General features: G+C 43.9%; 1 long non-coding RNA gene and 1 other non-coding gene across 2 annotated transcripts in view; one reads left to right on the top strand and one right to left on the bottom strand.

The window, feature by feature from the left end:
• LOC135323154 (uncharacterized) overlaps nt 1-18,248 on the top strand; it is a 158,874-nt gene that overhangs the window by 111,546 nt on the left and 29,080 nt on the right. The gene's annotated exons all lie outside the window — the stretch shown is intronic.
• LOC116157986 (small nucleolar RNA SNORA70) lies at nt 16,686-16,815 on the bottom strand. Its single transcript, XR_004142216.1, has one exon. It is a non-coding gene; the product is annotated as a small nucleolar RNA SNORA70 (small nucleolar RNA).

Below are 18,248 nucleotides of genomic sequence, written 5' to 3'. Positions count from 1 at the left end.
CCACTTAGTTCACCAGGAACCCCTGATTCAAAGCCAGCATCCTGAACAACGAGGACAGAGCAGTAGAAGGATTTGGGGACTGGGATGGGGCAGAGAGCTCCTGGGGAGGGCGTGGAGATGCAGAGGAAGATGGGCTAGGCCCCCTGGGCAGAGGCAGAAAGCATCAGAGAATCTGAAGACAAGATTGTTGGACACACATTAATAAGGGGGGGCTAGGGTAATGTTTCTACATTCCTTAGATCAGTCCCTGATGGGTTCTTTCAGACTCTAATTCCTGAAGTTGGAGTATCATCCAGGCTGTTTCCCTTCCTGGACGGCCCCATGCCTGGCTCATAGCCCTCCCCTGTCTTTAGAGACCTGTGTAGTCAGGACGCCGAGGACCAGGACAGAGGTCATGTAGACAGAGCACAGCTGCCTCCCTGGGCACCTCACACCGGGTCTCTGCACCTGCGGAGTATGCTCTAGGCTGCAGCCTGTTGCTCGGGGAATCACGGCCAGGCAGAAAGCTAGGCTGCAGCCTGGTGTTGAGGGAGAGGTGCCCACCATCTGTTCTGTGAAGAAACAGATACCATTGGCTCATTCAAGTCAAACAGCCTGGATGAAAACAGGTTCCCCCAGAATCCCAGCACCAAAGCCAGCTTCTCATCCGGTGTCCTGGGCAGAGGGACCGCACCAGGTTACCCACCCCCCTGCCGCTTTCCTGCCACCCCCCTTCCCTTCACCAAATTATTCTCCACGTCAGGTTTTATTGGGAAAGAGTGGGAAGGAGTTTGAAAAATAAACATTTTAATGATAAATCAATAAATAAGGGAGCAGGCCGCTCTTTTCCCCTTCAGTTTTTTAAAGGAAAAATTAATTTTCCCTTTGCCTAAGTACCTGTCACCTTAAATTAATGTCTCTGTGAGCGAAAATGATGGAGAAGTTGGGTCATTAGGCAAATTTTAATTAGAGGCTCAGATGTCCTTTACTAATAAGATGTTACATATATTTCATTCTGTTCTTGCCTCCTGACTGCCAGGACATCTTTGCAACACAACCGAGGCCCCTGGGGGACCAAGGAGACGGGGCCTTAGGGAGATTGGGTCGGGGCAAGGGAGGGCAATGGTGGGTGGTTTTTGTTTTTTTTTCCATGCAGGGGGCTGGGCAGGGGAAGGGGGTTGTGAGGAAAGGTATTTCTGCATTTTCCCCAGGAAGGGATTCTCTCTAGGGCCCAAACCAGCTTCCTCTCTCCTGGTGTGTGTGTGTGTGTGTGTGTGTGTGTGTCCTTTTGTGCCAAGGGCCAGTGCAGCAGCGATAGCAGAGCAGCTTAAGAGGTTGGTTCTGAAGCCAGACTACTCAATATTCACATTTAGGCTCTAATTGTATGTCTTCAATAGTTACTCAACGTCTCTGTGCCTCAGTTTCCTTACTTAAAAAATGGGGATAGTGGGTACCCACCTCCTAAGGGTGCTGAAAGGGTTCAACCTGAGTTAATAAACCCCTTAGAATGGCAACCTGCGGCCAACAGCCCCACTGCCTAAGGATGGTGCTACCTGCTACCTGCTTGGAAGCAATAGGTCTGGATTTGACGCCTGGCTCTGCCACTGTCTAGCTGGCGAGGTCCCTCTCCCCTGGGCTCCTAGATCTGCAATAAGGGTGCTACCCTGCCGTCAGGTTGTATTGATGCAGGACAGGCATCTGGAGATAAAGTTTATAGTCCGAGTAAGCCCTCAATGTTGGCCATACGCTCCCATATGCTGGTGAGGGTGTGTGTGCCGTGGCATGTGTGTGTGGTGGGAACAGTGGATTTGGACTCAGAAGACATGGCTTTGAGCCGTGTATCTGCCGCTTCCAGCCTAGATGATGCTGGTTGAGCCTTTTTAGGTTTGCCATCTGCCAAGAGGCTTAGAGATGAGAGCTGGGACTCAGGATGTTCCTCCCTGGGTGGGACAAGACTCAGAGGGGACACACAGCACATGATGGGAAGCACTGGCCATGAGTCAGGAGGTGTGTCTGCTCACACCCACCTGCTTACTTGCGGGCAGTGCCCATCAACGTGCTTGGCAGAGTGCAGCTCACAGCAAACCTCCAAGCAGGTGCACACATCTGCCTGGGGCTGGTTGGGGAGAGGATCTTCAAAAGGCTCCCCCACAACCCCTAGGGCACAAGCCCCTCTGTGCTCTTCCCCGTCAAGTGCTCCTCTGGCTCTGCAGATGGGCATCATTTCTGCTGGTCCCATGCAGGCCACACTGCAAGCACAGAGCTCAAGGGTCCCTCTCAGGGCCCAGTGGTGATCAGGGGCCCGGCAGACACAGAAATTTAGCTTATCCCACCCCATCTCTGCCCAGATCGAATGTGCTCAGACTCCAGGCTAGGATATGACCCAGCAAAAGTTTCTCTTCCCTTGTGTGGGAACCCAGGCCTGGGGGAGCCCTGTATTCCTCTGGGAACATGATTTCCCATTTCTGGGCTTTAACTCCCTCTGGAGGCCATTCAACATGGGGCAGGAGGACACACTGACTGTGAGCCTCACCTGAGTATTCCTGTGCCCCCGGCAGTGTTGGGGGAAGAAATGGAGAGTGGAAAACGCACAAGGTCTGAGAATGTGTATGAAAGGGAACTCATGCATATTAAGCACCTGCTGTGTTCCAGGCACCGTGTGCAACACTTTAAATATGCTGACCCATCAATCTTTTAATGACCGCAGAGACACTGTCATTGTCACCTTTTGCAGATGGGAACATCGAGGTTAGGTAATTTTCCTAATGTCACATAGCTAGTAAGCTGACATTTAAATCTAGGTCTCTCTGGATTTTCATTCTTTCCTTTGTAGATAAGAGTGGGGCTAGTGGCAGGGCCTTGGGGAGGGTCGGAAAGTCCCGCAGCCTCTGTAGGAGGGAGCGCCTGTGACTCAGAGGCCGTAGAGTTCTGAGCAGCTGTGTGCCTTCAGATGAGATCCTTCCCCTCTCAGGGCCTCCATCTCCCTCCTCCTGGTGCACTGAATTGAATGAGCTCTGGCAGCTTCCCCTGAGGCCAGGTTTGGAGGATTCCCTGGAGAAAAGAAATACTGCAGAGGGTTAAGGGGCTGGTGTGGGGCCGGGGCTGTGTTGAAGCTGTCACTCTCCCTGACTCATTGGCCCCAAGTTCATCTTTGGGGCACGGAGGTGCAGTCCCAGGGCAGAGCCATCACTGGGGCCATTACTCACCACGGCAACACCTCGGCTGCCGCTGTCTCGCTGGACCCAGCTTCCCTTGGAAAGGAATGGAAATTGCACTCATTTTCCAGGAACAAAGAGGCCAGCTCACTGACCTTGCTGGGTTCCTCCCTCCTTGTTCTGCTCCCTGCCTCCGCTTGGTGGTATAAGAACTTCTGCTACCCCTCAGAGATGGGTGGAAAGACAAAAAAGAATGAAGCAGGGATACGGAGAGCTCAGAAGGGACTCAAGAACTCTCCTTCCCTAACTTACTCTGCGGGGAGGGAGTTGGGGGCACTTAGATGGTGGCAGAGGCCCTGCAGGCCATTGGGAAGAACAAATTTGCTGAGGGGGTTGAGGAGGAGCTGGGGGAGGACTGTTGGTGCAGAGGAAAATTCACTTCTTTGATCATCTGTTATGTATGAAGCTCTTCCACACGTGCTATCTCATTAAATCCCCACAATCTCTATCATCACTGAGGAAACAGGCTCAGAGAGGTTAAGTGATTTGCCCAAGAACCCAGCTTCTCAGGTGGCAGAGTCAGAATTTAGATACCAGCCCTGTCTGACTCAGAGCCTTTTCCACTTTACCATGGTGCCTCTCTGTGACTCAGGAGTTGGAAGTTCTGAGTTTCAGAGATGTATGTCAATGCCAAATTGCCATGTGAATTTCTTTGGGCCTTTATTTTCCCATCTGTAAAATAAGAAGATTTGATTAGATGATTTGCAAAGTTCCTTTTAGTGCTGTCTTTCTGCACTTCAGAGGTGAGAGTTTGGGGGCTCCCTCCCCAACCCAAATTAAGAACCATAGAAAGCTTGGAGGGATATCAGGGTATCAGTAGTGAATCAGAGTGAAGACTTCTTGCCTCTCAGGACTTCGTCATTACCCCCTTCAGACACTGCGTCCTTTGGCAATTGGTGCTAGCTCTGCAAACATATGACTGCTACCAGGAAGAGGGCAGAGACACAACCTAGACTCAGGGCTCCGAGGGGCAAGGAAACCCGAACAGTTTCTCTGTGGCACAATATCTTCTCTTTCCTTGACCCCTTCCTCCAAGCCACAGACCCCAATTAGCAGCTTAACACCAGAGTTCCCAGATGCTCTCCTGCCATTGGATGCACTGAATAATAAAGATGTCTTTGGGGCTGGGATGAGGAGGATGGGAGGGAGGATGTGAACCTGTATAAATGTAGTGAGAGAGATTTCAGACTCCTGAGTGTTGCACTTTCTTCACACTTTTAGGAAGGTGTCTGGTTCCTGAAGGGACTCCTGGCCTGAGTATAATTTTCTTGTAATTACCCATTCCTCTGAGCTTACACTGTCATCCTAAGTATTGAGGAGCAAGAGGAGGAGGCTGGGCTCTGCCTGAGTGAGGAGACCAGTCCCTGTCCTGTGGGGATATGAGCCCAAAGAGAGAGGCATAGCTCCCAATGGCTGCCTCCCATAGGGAATTCTTGGGCCAGTGGGGAAGATAGTATCCTTGTCTTAGTGGGGGCATGTCTGAAGAAGTTAGATGGGCTGAAGGGGGAAAATATAAAGTTCAAATGCAGAAAGATGACTGAAGATGAGTATTCAACCTGATGTTGGGGGGAAGAGGAAGGTCTCTGACCTCACATGGGCTTTCTCTTGGAGAGAGATGTGTCATTCTCAGGGGACCCAGTAATACTGGTGTGTGTGTGTGTGTGTGTGTGTGTGTGTGTGTGTAATCTCATGCTCAGGTCAGGAACTCTCACTTTCTAAATTTGTTTGCCAGAGACTATCACAGAGAAACCTAGAAAAAAGTTCTTATCTCAATTCTTGTCATTTGGAGCAGAAAAGCTCAAATCGGGAATAACATATAAATATCGTGTCTCTTTCTACCAAGTTGAAGTTGTTGAACTTCGTAGTCTTTGTTGAGTTATGAGAAAAAGGTCTGGGAATCATAAGAGTATAATTGGTCACTCTATGACTTCAGAAGGGTCCTTCCTCCTCTCTGGGACTCAGTTTTCCCATCTGTAAAATGGTTAATTAAATTTAGAAAATCTCTCAGGTCTGTTCTAGCCCCTGACATTCTTGTTTTTGTTCTTGTTTTTTTCCCTCTTGTAGGTCTTCTCAACCAGCTTCCCTTCTGGAGGCATGATCCATGGTTCTGAAGATCTTGGGGCCGATGAGAATCTTCTATCTGGCCCAATTAGTAAAAATTTTTCCATTTGTCAGTCATTGAGGTTTGTGCAACAAGATCAGGGTGGAAGGAGCTTAGAGGACATTTACTTCAACCCTCTCACTTAATTGCGATGTCCACCACCTGATTGCATTGGTTAGAACTTCTATTGATGCTCATTCTCCCAAATATTCATGTATATGGAGGAAGGGGTCATGGAGACGAACTATGGGAACATGGAGCAGAAAAGGAACAGATTATTTATGTAAATGGCTCGCTCTTCTCTCCCATTGAGTGTGAGTGCTCTGTTCCATGGTGTGGCAATGATTCTTTCATCAATGACTGATATCCGTGACCTTATGATTTCCCCCCAAAATCTTAAGAACATGAGAATTGGTCTCAAAGAGCCTACTTTTCTCTCTAGTCCTGGCTTTAGATCAGGGTAAGAAATTGAACTTCAGTATTCTGAAGTCCAAAGGGCCTTTGCGTTTTTGGGTTTCTGAGGAGATGTTCAAAGTCTCATTGTGTATCTGAGAAGAATGAGACACAGACGGGAGGACAAAAGAGAGCCCCCTACTCATTGCATCCTCATCATGCTTTGGGTGTTTTACATTTAGTATTTCACTGAGTCCTCATGAGAATCCTGTGAAGAAGGATTGTTGTTATCATACATTTTACAGATGTGGAAACAGAAGTCCAGAGAGATTAAATACCTAGCCCTAACTCACCAGCTAGCAAGATCAGAGTTTCCAGTCCAGAACCCATACTTCTTCCACTCCAAAACAAATGACAAGTCCATGGGTAAGAACAGAATGGGCCCAAAAGCATCCCTTAGGGAGTCCTTTCAAATCATCTGTCTATAGCCCTCTCTTGGCTGTAGTAGGTAAAAATGCCAGATTTTCTCATAGAATGAGTCCATCTTTCTACCTTCTTTCTAGAGTGGAGCTAGGGTGGGGCTTCTCCCTCTTTTCCTTGCCCTCCAGATATCAAATATGTCTCTTGGGAGAGGTTTTTTTTTTTTTTTTTTTGGTCACACTAAGTGGCTTTGTGAAATTGAAAATGTTCAAACAACCTGCTCTGCTCCGCTCCACGAGGGCTGTTTGGTGTCTCCCTAGAATACTAAATCTGCAGGTGGAGAGGCGTCCTGCTGGGACTAACTTTACTTATCCAACAGCTCCTGCTGATGCAATTCTCTCTCCACTTCTCACCTCTACATCATGGATAGGGATTATGTGAGTGGCAATGATGTGTTAGAGGGAGGAGTCCACAATGTGCTTAAAGGAAAACACTTTCTTTGACATGTTGGAAATGTGATAGAATTGTCAACATGACTTGAAACCAATTCCATCAATTATGAAACACAAGTTACAATTCTACAGCAGTGTAAAAATTTCTGAAATGTCATCAAGAAAAGAAATAAAAGCGAAAGAAAGTTGGACAGGAGTCACTGGAATCCTGGGGTTAGGGGGAAGCAATCAGGGCCAAGCAGTACAAGCATGAGTCAGCACCATGGACAGTGACAGAGCTCGCTCGCCGCCCTCCTCCCGTTGCTTTTGTTAGATGATGCTGTGCCTACGGCTAGGGTCAGGTCCTCCAACTGGCAGGCCTTCTTCTCCTGACCTGTTTATCTGACCCCTGTGTTCCCTTTGCCTTAGCCTGGGCATCTTCTGGGCCGTGAACAGCTGGCACTGCCCTGGCACACTTACAGGATGAACTCGCTAATTTCAATGCTTGGGCCTCCGACACAGAGGGCATCTGGGCTGCTCAGGCCTCCTTCCCACGGGGTAGGTGACCTTCTTCTTTGATGGAGGAGCAGGTGGGTTGGTTTGGCTCTAGCAAAGATTTTTTGCTGTGACAGGTGGCCTAGAGTGATTGGGCAGGCACCCTCTCCCTCCCCCCACATCCAGGAAACTCTGGCTGCAGGGTAGGTAGGAAGAGAAAATTAAAACTAAGGTTTAGTACAGAATTAAGGCCATAAAACCACAGGCTACAGCAATGCAACAGCTACAGCCATAAAGGAGCCCATTCAATCATAGAATAGGTGCTTTTATACATTAACTAGGAGCACTTACGTACAGGTAACAGAGAATAACTCCTGATCTTCTGTTTGTGGCAATAACTGGACTTTTATAGAGTTTTTGTGGCTGCTTAATTATGGTGAATGGACAAGGAAGTCTGGAATGGGGAAGGTCAGGGCATATAAAACTGTGGCCGAGGTCGAATTTCATGACCAAGAAAGCAAAATGTGGTCAAATTCAATTTGTCCATGTTTCTACCTCCAGGAAGGATAAACCTAGTGTCCACGTCAGATTGGTGATGCTCACTTTAGAATTTAGGAAGCAGGATATTTTGAAATATTCCTTAGAGTTCCCTTCCCCATCCCCCCAAATCTTGATTCAGTGAGTCATGGCCACTGTCACATCTGGAACTCAGTTCTGGGTTGGTCTTTGATCTTAGGCTCCTCTCTTCCCATCTGTTAAAGGCTTTCAGGGCCTCTCATGATTTGTCCAGGTCATAGGGTAGAGGTGGATTTGTGGGTTAAGGCTCCTGCTGAGTTCTGAAAAAGGCAAAGAGGGGCAGTTGACAGCTATTTCTAACAACTAAAGGGCACAGTCTAAATTCTAAATCAACAAATATTCACTCAACAAAATTTTGTTGAGCTATAATGGTATGCCAGGCTTTGGACACAAGGGATATAAAGTGAATCCCTTCCTTCAGACAGTTTCCACTCTGGTAGTGGAATTGTGAAGGTAACAAATAAATTATAACGGGGGATGTGTAACAATAAAACCATTGTCATATTACTACCTGGAGGCTAATTCATGTATTACCTGTGGCTAAAATACTGGAATGTGTTTATCTCCCTGAAAAGGGCCTAGTAGAGGTGATTAGGTATATTGAGACCTCTTCTGTGAAGGAAGAATGTCTGTGATTCTGTGTTAGAGGGTCAGGTAAGCCCCTACCTATGCTCAACTGGAACAGCCCACCTCACCTTCTCCATCCTCATTCCTAGCTTCCTGATCCCAAGGTTAACTTCTTTCTGAAATGACACTCATCACCCTCTGCCCAAGCCCCTTCTGGGAAGTAAGCACCTCCAGGTCCAATGCCCCTTTTACCACAGTAATCTGATTACATGAAATGGAAGATTGACTACAGTTTTATTTTTGGCTCACGGCTATCTGTGGCTTCCTTCCATGCCCCTGTGTCCCATTAACTGAGAATTAGCCATTTATGCAAGGAACGAAAGTATCTCGGGGAAGATGTCAGGACTCCATGCAGTCTTCCCAAAGGAGGGGGTGCTTGATATGGGGCTTCAAAAGATGTAGAGATATGTAATTACCTGGATTTCACCTGTATGAGGGTGTGGAGTAGGTAGGTGATTTCCTGTGTTCCACCTCCCTCTTGTCTACTTTGGAGAGGCCCCTGGCCACAGAGGACCCTGAGCATCCTTCTGTCAGAATGGGCTGCAGCCCAACAGTCTGTAAATCGGCTCTTGTTTGCTCTTTCCAGAGGCAGGAAATGTCATCCCCTTCCCAGTCCCCCTCTCCCCTGCAAAAATTATTTCAGCAATCTGTACTGCCAGGAGTAATCTTAGTATGTTCACAAAATTTTATACCTGATGAGGCTTTCCACTTGGGTATACTCAAAGCCCTGTAGTATGAACAAGTTTGAAGGGACTGTCAGCTTCATTTCGTAGAGAAGGCACTTGGACCTTGGAGAAATTGCCTTAGACGGCAGAGCTGGGACCAGAACTGAAGTCTCTTGACTCCAAGGCAGGACCTTTTGTTTGGCTCTACCAGACTTGAAGCTCTACCTCAGCCTAACCTGAATTCTTATTGCTGCATGTGACTCTCCTTTCTTCTTTCTTGGTCTTTAAGAGGGTCCACAAGGGGAGATCCTCACATGCTTTGAAGTCTTCTGGGCTTAGCCCATATTCCCTGAGTAATCGCGATAGCTGGCATTTATTAAACACCGTCTGCAAGCATTGTTCTAAATGCCTCACACATATTAAAAGTTCTCACCACAGCTCTCTGAGGTGGGTACTGTTATTATCCTCATTTCACAGATGGGAAAATTGAGACACAGAGATGCTAACTAACTTACTCAAAGTTCCTCTGCTGGCAAATGGCAGATCAGGCAGCTGGCGCCAAAGGCTGTACTCTAACCACTAGCCCACACTGTCTCTCCTGTGGAAAGAGCACTGGAGCTTTAGGTTCAAGCTCTCATATACATTTACTTGCAATGTGACTTTGGACTAGTCACTTAATCCCCCAGGGACTCAGCTTCCTTTGTTGACAAATAACAACAGTAACCCACATTTTTATGGTGCTTTGCAGTTTACAAAGTGCTTTGTCAGGTACCCAATCATTTGATCCTCACAAATGTCAGTGAAGAAGATGACAATCTTGACTTTATGCACAAGAACACTCAGGGCTCCCGGGTCTGGCCAAGGTCATACAGCTCGTATGTGCTGAAGCGCGATCTGGAACCCAGGCCTTGGTGGTTTCCTTGACTTGGAATATGTGCATCTTGGACCAAATGCTCTCTAAGGATCCTGCCAGCCCAGGTCTTCTTGCTGGGAAATTGAGAATCTGGGGTGGTCTTAGTTTGGGCTGCTATGACAAATCACCATAGACGGGGTGGCTTATTAGCAACAGAAATTTATTTCTTACAGATTTGGAGGCTGAAAGTCCAAGATTAGGGTGTCAGCATGGTTGGATCCTGGTGAGAGCCCTCTTCTGGGTTGTAGACTGCTGACATCGCCTTGTATCCTCACATGGCGGAAGGAGGGGGAGAGAGATCTCTGGAGTCTCTTTTATAAGGGCAATAAATCCTTTATTGAGTTTCTACCCTCATGACTTAATTACCTCCTAAAGGTTCCACCTCCTAATGTCATCACACTGGGGACAGAATTTCAACATACGAATTTCAGAGTGGGGGACACAGATATTCAGCCCATGAAGGAGTGATAATGAGCTCTTATTTGGGGCCAGCCCTGGCTGGTGGTGGGTAGCATGTGCTCTGTATACTGCACTCAGCTGGCCATGTGAAGCTCTCCTTTGCAATCCCTCAGCAATCCTGAAGCTCAGTGGGGGCCTCCCACAGACCACCCCCCATGGTTTTAGGAAACAGCCATGAAACAACCTCTCTACCGACTGTCTTTTCCCCAGCCTGAGCAGCTCTGTCTCCCTTGCCCTTTCATCTTTTTCAGGTATCAACTCTGGGGATGGCCAAGAAATGTGTCTGAGCTGAGGTTCTGCCCCAAGAGAGGCAAAGGGAAAAAGGGCAAAAATATAAAATAAAGATTATGCAAAAGAATTACCCTGCATGTTTCTCCCATCTCCCTCATCTCTCCGTGTAAATTACCCTATTATTCTGCTCCCTTAGGACTCCTGATCGTCCTTATTTCTTCTTTTGAGCTAAAGTCATTCATGCAGTAAATTAGTTCTTTGCTTCGAAATAGCTCTGATTGTAGCAGTTGCTGCTACCACCAGCAGCAACACCACATCCCCCGGACAGTCTCCACAAAAAAAAAAAAAAAAAAAAAAAAAAAAAAAAGGAGAAAAGAAAGAAAAAAAAACCAAAACCTTAACAACTCTCCCTTCCTCCCACTCTATTCACTCACATGCACAGGGAGACATGGGGTGCACATTTCCTTGGAAATGCTTTCTTATAAAGGCAAATGCAAGCTGAGAGGGATTGCAGATGAGTCCTAACCTAGTAACAACTCAGGCTGGGACAGGGAGAATTACAGTCATCAAGGCCATGGGTCAGCAGCCTGAAAATTTCCACTCTGTCCTCCCTCCTCAAAAACCAAGCCTTGGTTCACCAAGGGTTACTGGGGAAACCGTATTACACAGAGGTTAAGAACCCAGGTTTGAGGGGAGTCCTGGGTCCTGCCACTTTTTAGCTGTGCGACCTTGGGGGAAGTGTCTTAAACCTAAATATTTGAGTTTCCTCACTTCTGGCGTATCTCACTCCAGACTCATGTGTCCAGTTGCCTACTCAGCTTCTCTTCTTAGACATCTAATAAGCAAATCAAACGTAACATGTACCAGTACAAACTCTTGATCTTCCGCCTTCCAAATCTGCTCCTCCTACAGTCTCCCTATCTCTGTAAATGTCAACTCCATCAATCCTTTGCTCAGGTTAAAGTCCTCAGTGTCATCCTTGACTCTGCCCTTTCTCTCATGCTCTAATTCCATGCTGTCTGTACATCCTATTGAGATTATTTACAGAAATACAAATTACTTCTTACCATGTCCACTGCTATATCCTGGGTCAAGCCATCATCATTCCTCACCTGGTAATTTCGATAGCCTCCTAACTGGTTTCCACACTTCTCTCCTTGTCTCCAAAGTGGTATTTTAAAAACATAAGTCAGTTTCCATCTTGACCCTTCAAAACCTACCAACGGCTTTCCATCTTAGAGTAAAAGCCAAGGAGCTACACAATCTGCACCCCTCCCCTAATGTGGCTATGATTGTAGCTCATCCATGTTATAGCATATATCAGAACTTCATTCCTTTTTTTTTGTTTTTTTGTTTAAAAATTTTTTTGTAGGGGGAGGTAATTAGGTTTGTTTGTTTGTTTGTTTGTTTATTTATTTATTTATTTATTTACTTTATTTGGTGGAGATACTGGGGATTGAACCCATGACCTCGTGCATGTTAAGCATGTGCTCTACCAGTGAGCTATACCCTTCCCCCAGAACTTCATTCCTTTTTATGGCTGAGTAATATTCCACTGTATATGTATACCACATTTTGTTTATCCATTCGCCTATTGATGACCATTTAAGTTGTTTCTACCTTTTAGCTATTGTGCATGTTATTGCAGTGAATACTGGCATAAAACTTTCTGAATCCTTGTTTCCAATTCTTTTGGGTATATACCTAGGAGTGGAATTGCTGGGTCATATGGTGATCCTATGTTTAGTTTTTGGTTTTTCAACCAGGAAACTGTTTTCCACAGAATCTGTACCATTTTACATTTCTACCACAAATGCACAAGAATTCTAATTTCTCCAAATTCTAACATTTGTTATTTTCCATTTATTATTATTATAACCATCTTTGTAGATATGAAGTGATATCTCACTGAGGTTTTGATATACATTTCCCTAATGATTAATGATGTTGAACATTTTTTCATGTGCTTATTGGCTATTTGTACATATTCCTTGGAGAAATATCTATTCAAGTCCTTTTTCCATTTTTGAAATTGGGTTGTTTGTCTTTTAGTTGTTGAGTGTAGGAATTCTTTATATATTCTGGATATTTAGCCCTTATCAAATGATTTGCAAATAATTTCTCCCATTCTGTAGGTTGTCTTTTCAACTTTTTGATAATGCCTTTTGATGCACAAAAGCTTTTAATTTTGATGAAGTCCAATTTATCTCTATTTTTCTTTAGTTTGTGCATTTGCTGTTGAATCTATGAATCCATTCTCAAATTCATGATCATAAAGATTTTCCCTGTGTTTTTCTAAGATATTTATGATTTTAGTTCTTATATTTAAGTTATAAATCCATTTTGAATTAATATTTGTATTTGCTGTGAGGTAGGGATCCAATTTCATTTTTTTGCATGTGGAAATCCAGTTGTCTCAGAATCATACATTGAAAAGACTGTTCCTTCCCCATCGAATGAACTTGGCACTCTTGTCTAAAATCAGTTGGCCATGGATGTATGAGTTTATTTCTGGACTTTCAATTCTACTCCATTGGTCTATATGTCTATCCTTATGCCAATACCACACTCTTGATTACTGTGCCTTTGTAGTAAGTTTTGATATTGGGGAAATGTGAATCCTCTGACTTTGTTATTTTATCAAGATTGTTTTGGCTGGTCAGAATCCCTTATAATTTCATATGAATTTGATGATTGGCTTTTGCTTTTCTGCAAAAAAAAAAAAAAGGCTATTGGAATTTTGATAGGGATTTCTTTGAATCTATAGATCACTTTGAGTAGCATATGTATCTGGTCTCTCTATCCATGGACATGGGATATATTTCCACTTATTTATGTCATCTTTAATTTCCTTCAGCAGTATTTTGTGGTTTTCAGTGTATAAATCTTTATATCCTTAGTTAAATTTATTTCTGAATATTTTATCTTAGATGCTATTGTGAGTGGTACTGCTTTCTTAATTTCCCTTTCTACATTGCAGGTGTGTAAAAATACAACTGATTACTTTTTGGTTTTGATCTCATACCATACAACCTCACTGGATTTTAGATCTAGTAGCTTTCTTGTTGATTATGTGGGATTTTCTGCATACAGAATCATGTCATCTATGAATAAAGATAGCTTTACTTCATGCTTTCCAATTTGGATGCCTTAGTTTTCTTTGTCTAAGTGCTCTGGTAGTACAATGGTGAGTAACAATGGTGAAAGTAGGTATCCTTGTCTTGTTCTAACACCTGCCTTTTGAGTTGTTTTGCTGCTCATTACTCTTTGCCTTGGTTTCAGTAAATTTGAAGGGATGGATGGGACTATTACAAATTTCTCTAACTTATGTTGAGCCCAGAAAGGCACTCAAGTCTCTTAGCAGAAGGTAGGTGTTTTGTAGTGAAAAGATCTTTTACATTATCTAGTCTGGAAGCAACACAAGATGACATTTTGAAAAACTCTGATGTAGAAAATGGCAGATAAGTTCTCATGGCTCAGCCTGATGGCCCTCTCTCCATCTCACCCAGAATAATATAAATAAGCTGTGTTATCATGATAGAATCTGAGTCCTCCTTCAAATCTGGAAGTTAATCAGACTTATAGGGGTCAGAGATGTCTCTGTGTGTTGCAGAGTCTGGATTGGAGTATCTGGGGAAACTGGCTTGAAGGATAAGCAATAAACAGATCTTGTATCCCACATATTAACCAAGTTTGTTCCATTTTTCAACCAGGTGTCTACCGTAGTGTCCTATCATGTGACATCTTGAAAATGTGTAATCAGTTGCTAGGGAATTTACTCTTATGAGCAGGAATTATACTGTGCACCTGTGTGTGTGTGTGTGTGTGTGTGTGAGAGAGAGAGAGAGAGAGAATAAGATATGGGGGAGACATATTTTGGCTCTTCCCCTCTCTTCCCCTGCTTGTTCTTTTTCTTGGGGTCTCAGCACCACGCCTCACTCTCTGGCTCTCTGGGGACATCCCTCCCTTAGATCCTGTGGGCCCAGGTGTGCGGAGGCGGCTGTGCTTCCACCTGCCCAATGAGCTGTTGAGCTACATGACCTCCTGCCAATGCCTGGGGGTGACGTTGCCCAGCTACAGTTGCTGAGGGAACCTCAAGTTAGAATCTCTTCACTTTAGGGTGTGTAGAGTCTCAATCACTCCAGTGAATTAATGTTGGTTTCCCCTGGCTAAATGTGAAACCTGTATAAGTGAGTGTCTGCTTCTGGGATGATTGAAATTAGAGCATTCCTTGGATACTGTCAATCACCCCTCCCTCCCTCTCTGCTGAGTGCGCTCAGGCTGCAGAGCCCAAGTGGGAGTCATGAAGGAAATAAAGAGAAATGATCAGCAGGCCTCTTAGAAGCTGCTATCAGGTGGCAGAGAGGTCCTCTGGCCTGGTGGTGAAATTAGTCCCCACTCACAATAGAAGACACATAGCCCCTAGCCTAAGAAAGCTCCTGGTGTGATGGGGAAGGTCTAGGTCCTGTTTGAAGTAAGCTTCTAGTCTGATGGGAGAATCTAGTCCCTGCCCTGGAGAACCTCTGGTCTGAAGGGGAAGGCACCCTCCACTGGAAGATGGAAAATGTAATGGAACCATCCTGTCCTCAGATATCCTATTGGATAGGATCAGGCTGGCTGGGGGTGACTGTTGACAAGAGAGCCTCTGGGACACATGCTGACTGGCTTGCTTACAAATGAAGGCTACGAACTCTAGCTAAACCCTCACTATCCTTGGGAAATTCTGACCACTCCTCCCTGCCCTCCTGTCAAGGCTATTCTAAGTTTTCTCTGTTCTCGACCAGCCCTGCAACCCCTCTCTTGACTCCTCTATTGAAATTTTAAACATATAGAAAATTGGATAGAATTTTGAATACTCACAAGTGAGTACTCAGCATTTAGATTCTACAGTTGTCAACATTTTGCTGTATCTCTTCCATCAAACAGCTATCCACATATCTAGCCTTCAGTACAGCTTATCTCTGGTATATTTTAAAGCAAGATGCAGACCATCAGTGTATTTCACTCCAAACACTTCAGCATGCATATCATTAAGTAGAATTCAATATTTACTTGTGGTTTTTTCGTGTGCATGCGTATGGGGGAAAGGATGTTAAATGTACATCAATGAAATGGTGAAATGTACACATTGTAAGTGTATTCTTCAAGATTTCACAAATGCTTACAACATGTGAAACCCAAATCCCTATCAAGACATGGAACAGTTCTGTCACTTTCTCTCAGGAAGTCGACTCATTCCCCTTTCCAGTCAATCATCAGAAGCAATCCATTTTCATTTTTTTAAAAAAAACCTTTCTAGAATTTCACATAAATGGAATCATCACGTTTTGGGGATTCGTTCATTTTGTTGCATGTGTCAGCACTGTCTTTTCCTTTTTTACTACCAAGTAGTGGTTGCAATTGGTTTATCCATTTTCCTGTTCATGGACAGTTTATTTGGGGCTGTTTTCAATTAGGGGCTACTGTGAGTAAAGATACTATGAAGATTCTTGCACGTGTCTTTTTGTGGACATGTATCTTCCCTTCTTTTGGGTAAATACCTGGAAGTGGAATTGCTGGGTCACAAGGTAGGCCTGCATTCAGTACACCAGCCTTACTGTGAAATGTCTGTTCAGATATTTGCCCTTCTCTTTACTAGGTTGATTGTGTTTTTATTATTGCATTGTAATTCTTTATATATACTTGATACAAGTCCTTTAACAGAATGTTTTGCAAATATTTCTCCTAGTCTGTGACTTGTTATCCATTTTTTTTTTTTTTTGGACAGGAAGTTGGATTTACTGGTGGGTGTGAGTAAGGAGGGGGTGGTGCTGAAGCCCGCAAGAGTGTAGGGCTCACCGTTTGTCCACAGGGCTATGATTAAAGATGTATTTGACCCCACAGTCATTCAAGATGAGCCACTTTTCAGCTGCCATTTCTTCAAGTTCATCTTCATTAAATTTGGTAAGGCCCCACTTCTTAGAAACATGGATCTTCTGGTGACCAGGGAACTTGAACTTGGCCCTATGTAGGACCTCAATCCCATGCTCCTTGTTCTGCAGCTTGGTGCAATGGGCATGATGACTCGGGAAATATGGATTCTGGTCACTGGGCCCTGAGACGTTCTGAAGGCACCTGAATACCTATCTGGAGCCCAGACTGGGGACAACACGAGGTCAGACATAAATATCCACTGGAAAGGGTGGTCACCAACATCCCTAGGGCAACACATGCAAGTAACAGGCTGCAAACACTACCAAGGAGGCTGCTATTTGCAGCCATTGTACATCATCGTTTTCTTAACTGTGTTTTTGATGAGCAGGAGTTACAAATTTTTATGAAATTAAAATTATCATATTTTTCTTTAGTAATGATTACTTTTTGCCTCCTTGCTAAGAAAGGAGGTCATGAAGGTAGTCTATCTGCAGGTCATGAAGATATTCTCCTACATTTTATTCTAGAAGCTTTACAGTAGCTTTATGTTAGATCTATGATTCATCTCAAATCAAATTTTACCTACTGTGTGAGACAGGGGTCAATGTTCATTGTCTTCCATATTGAGAGCTGGTTGTTCCAGACACACCTGTTGAAAAGACTGCTTTATCCTGAGAATTGCTTTAGTTCCTCCTTGAAAATCAAATGACCATTTAAATGTGGGTCTGTTTCTGGGCTCTCTATTCTGTTCCATTGAATTATATGTCTCTCTTCATACCGCCATACTGTCTTGATGCACATGTTTTATAGCAAGCCTTGAAATTAGGTGGTCTAAGTTCTCCAACATTGTTTTCCTTTGTTAAAATTACCTTGGATAGTCTAGATCATTTGCATCTCTATATACATTTCAGAATGAGCCTGTCAATTTCTACAAATAAAACTTGCTGGAAATTAGGATTGGGATTGTGTTGACTCTATAGATCAAACTGGAGAGAACTGACACCTGAATAACATTGAGTCTTCTCTTACAGGAACATTTATTTAAGACCTCTTTAACCTATCTCAGTTTTGTTTTTTGGGTTTTTTTTTTTTTTTTTTTTTTGCTAATTTTCACTGTATAGGTCTTGCACACCTTTTGTTAAATTTATTCCTAAGTATTTTATGTTTTGCGGTCTTACTGTAAATGGAATTTTCAAAGATTTCATTGTCCAGTGGTTTGCTGCCACTATATGGGAATACAATTGATCTGTGAGTGCTGCTCTTTTATCCTGTGCCTTTGCTAAATTCATTTCTTAGTTCTAGTTGCTATTTAATAGGTTACTTGGGATTTTTCTGCATAAACAATCATGTCATTTGTGCAGAAAGTTTTAGTTCTTCCTTTCTGATTTCTGTGCCTTTTTCCCCTTTATCTTGCCTTACTGCCCTAGGTTTTAGCTAAATAAAATGTTAAATAGATGTGGTAAAAGTGGACAGCCTTGCTTTGTTCCTGATCTTAGGGAGAATATCTATTAAATTATATTAAATTTGATGTTAGCTGTAGGTTTTTCATAGATGTCCTTTATCAGATTGAAGAAATTCCTTCTCTTCCTAATTTGCTCGGATTTTTAAAACATGATGAACAAGGTGTTGGATTTTATGTAAACAGTCATATGGGCTGTCTTCTTTATTCTGTTAATAGAGTGAATTATATTAATGAGTTCGAGTGTTCAAGCAAATGCCTTCTCAGGATAAACCTTGGCTATGAGGTATTATGATTTTTGTGTAATGCTGGATTTTGTTTGCTAATAATTCGTTGAAGATTTTTGATCTATGTTTCTGATGGATATTGCA

The sequence above is a fragment of the Camelus dromedarius genome, chromosome 16 (assembly GCF_036321535.1).
Source record: "Camelus dromedarius isolate mCamDro1 chromosome 16, mCamDro1.pat, whole genome shotgun sequence".
Taxonomy (NCBI): domain Eukaryota; kingdom Metazoa; phylum Chordata; class Mammalia; order Artiodactyla; family Camelidae; genus Camelus; species Camelus dromedarius.
This window is presented reverse-complemented; position numbering and strand designations above follow the sequence as displayed.